We start from the raw sequence: 3,541 nt of genomic DNA, 5'->3' as shown, positions 1-3,541 counted from the left end.
CAGTGAACGAGGGGAGTCAATTAATAATGACTCAGCAACTTATAGTTCAGCAATTTATTACTTTTCTTAAATCAAATAACCCTTTACACATATACTAGAACTACCAATTATTAGTAGTACCCAATAATATATAGACTGGTACATTACTCTATACAGCAGGGGTTGGCTGCAGGGCCAGGGATAGTAGCTAGTAAGGGCTAGACCACTCTTTTGATGTTTGGCAGAAGCCGCCGCGCCAGGTAGTGTGGGGGGGGGGGTCGGCGGCCGCGTGACGTCACGTGGTTGCCTCGCCCAGCGCTTCTGCAATGAACCCCTTGTTTGTTTGCATTCAATGCGCTAAGTATGTAGTTCAGTTTTAATGTTAGCTGTGGTTAGAAGTGTACTGAAGTCAAATAATATGTGACTGACTGATAGTTTGTTTATGATTTTCATCTGTTTCCTATGGAATTATTGTTTGTAAAATCCCGGAGAATGTGGCACTGGCACAAAGATGAATCGCGATGGAATACCCGATGTGATCAATTCCAAAGACTGTAAAATTTAAACAGAAATAAATGAAAAACTACAAACTGAAGTAGTAATCTTAAAAACGCAACTGAAATTAGCTAGACGAAAAAATAAAGTCTTAGCTAGCATAAAACGTAAGAATATCTTGCGGCTCTAAAAAGCTAAAGAGCACGATTGAAATTGTAGGTGTTTACAAAGTGTGTGTTTTGAACAAAAACTGTAAAAAACAAATAGTTATAACTAAGTGGGCTACTAAAGTTCTAAGTGGGCTGAGAAAAATATGACTCCTATGCAAATACAAAACGAATAATTAATGATTAATAATTTTTAATAAGATAGTAAATTATAATCTTATAGTGGTATTAATGAGTATCTTAGAAAAGATCCTATATATCATAATATCACAATAAATTATTATCCTATTCATATAGAACATTTGTGTGTGTTATTTTCATAATGCATTCATTCTGAAGTAAACATAAAATACAAGAAAATACTTCCTTTGATTTTGTTTATAACAAAACAGTTCAGTATATTTTTTTATATTTATGTTATCCCGCTACAATTTATTGATTTTAAAAATACACTCTCAATCTTTTATTTTATTCATATTTGCAGATAGAGCCGTCTTGAAATACGTGAGCTTGACAAATACAAAAGTTTACTTTATTGAAATTGTTCAATTCTTTTTAGAGTGTTTGAAGTCGGTTGTATTTTTTTACAAAAATGAATTATTTTATGAATTTTAGTGACTGTATAATTTGTTATATATTAATTACTTGAGGTTTTTCGATAAGCTAATTTGTTTGAAACAATCAAAAGTGTCACAGAACAATCATTAGTTTTAAAACTGCTTGAGTTTTACATTTTTACAAAAGTTTTAGTTTACATTTAAAAAGGTTTAAGAGCATGATAGGAAATTCTAATTAAATATTTATATCGCATCCCAAATATTTTTTTTTTATTTTAACCTAATTTTAGTAAGCTCGTCTTAAAAATTGTAAAAATAAATAAACTTGAATATAATTTTGAATAGAAATATTACTATTGAAAAAGGCTAAATATATGATTTTTTTATTTCGAGAAACCCTTAGGGAACACAAAAAAAAATGTTTATTTGGCTAAATATTTCATATTCTTTTCAAAAACATAATTAAAGTAACCACATGTTCAAAGTCTAGGACAATTCTAGCTACGTGTCTTGAAAGGTAATCAGCAAATATTTGCTAGAAAGTTGATAAATGATGTTATTTATGAAGGGGAGCTCGAATCACTAACCAAAGATTTTAAGGTTATGAACTGTGGTAATAGTGCTTCTTTGGATAACCAATTTGCTAGGCCACAGAACTTTCATCATGATCAATATGCTAGACCTAGTTTTGGTACGTTTGGTTTTCCACAATCCTATCCCCAACAAACAACACCTATTCTACAAAACTACACAGATGCAAGTCCCCCACTAACGACACTTGTTCACCCAAATTCCGCAAATGCAAAAGAGATGAACCCAAATCAGTCAGGAGTACAGAGTCAAACAGGAATTGCCGAATACTTTTCTATGTTTAGTAAGTAAGTTACAATTGTACTTGAACAAGTGTACGCCTATACAGCTTTAATCTAATTCGTTTAGCACAAATAGCAATTACAGTCACTAACAACAATAACTCTTCCTCCATAGTTGAGTATAAACTGACAACTAACTTGATAGTGTGGACGCTGCTTTCAATTCAGTCTTATTTGTCAAACCTGGCATGATCATGCTAAACTGACGATAAGTTTGTACGTGTAGACTAGCCTATAGATATAGCTTTTTAATTCAATTCATTTTCTACTTTTCACGTCCATTATCCATTATACGTGTTACAAAACATTACATAAATCAAATTATGCTTTTAGAAATTCGGTATATATGCAGGTCTGCTGCGATTGAATAAAGAACATTGCACAATGTTTGCAGGTAACATAACTAGTAATTATGTGTTTTTTTATATACATACTCTTATTTCAGGGATATGGGCTTGGTATCCAAGTTTATTGGTGGCAAGCGGGTGAACTATTCTTACAAAGGCTCGTACCAAGGTAGATGCTTTGCTGCTGGGTTGAGTCACGGCGCAGGACCCAGTTGGCATTTAAGCCCCTGGAAATCTTTTCAAGGTCGAAGCCCAGGACACAATTTAAAAAAAAAAATATGAGTAGGGAAAAGATAAGGGCAAAAAGGTCGTTGCGGTACAGTACGCAAAAACCAACGAGAAAATCGAAAAAGATCTGCTGGCCCTGACAAGGAGTATGGCCCACTGGCCATTGAACCAGACGTTGAAGAACATGCTTTGACAGAAAAAAATGGATGAAGTAATTAAAACTTTAAATGATGAAGCAAAAAGGGCAGGCCAAATTGAAAGGCAAACTGTTGGCCAGCACAACAATCAAGTCTGGAAGGAAAAACGGTTGAACCGAATTACGGACTCAGCATTTGGACAAGTTGTAAAACGGCTGGACCATAATCCTTGTCACAACTTGGTCAAATCTATATTGTACAGCAGAGAGCTGAATTCGGAAAATATAATTTTTGGACGCCTAAATGAGAAAAAAGCTATAACCAAATACGAGGCTGGAACTGGCCTCAAAGTTGAGGAATGTGGACTGTTTATCTCCACCGAATACCCTTTTCTCGGGGCAAGTCCTGACGGTTTGGTCGGTGAGGAGGAGTTGATTGAAGTGAAATGTCTATCTAGCGTGACTGAGGACATAAAATCAGCTGTTAAGAAAAAAATTGTGTTTGGAACTGGGCCCTAATAACAATTTACAGCTTAAAAGAAAACATAATTATTTCTTTCAAATACAAGGGGAGCTGTGCATCACACACAGAAAATGGTGCGATCTTGTCGTTTTGACAAAAACAGATGAAATGACTATAGAGAGGATCCCAATCGACAAAACCCTGTGGGAGAAAGTCATGGTGCCGAAACTAGAGAAGTTTTATTTCGGCTGCGTCCTTCCCGAAATAGCAGACAGCAGGATCGTCAGAGGCCTAAGA

The sequence above is a fragment of the Macrosteles quadrilineatus genome, unplaced genomic scaffold (genome assembly GCF_028750875.1).
Source record: "Macrosteles quadrilineatus isolate MER2022 unplaced genomic scaffold, UCM_ALF_1.0 Scaffold_18__1_contigs__length_3160703, whole genome shotgun sequence".
In the NCBI taxonomy this organism is placed as follows: domain Eukaryota; kingdom Metazoa; phylum Arthropoda; class Insecta; order Hemiptera; family Cicadellidae; genus Macrosteles; species Macrosteles quadrilineatus.
The sequence above is the reverse complement of the archived record's forward strand: the minus strand, read 5'-3'. Positions refer to the sequence as shown.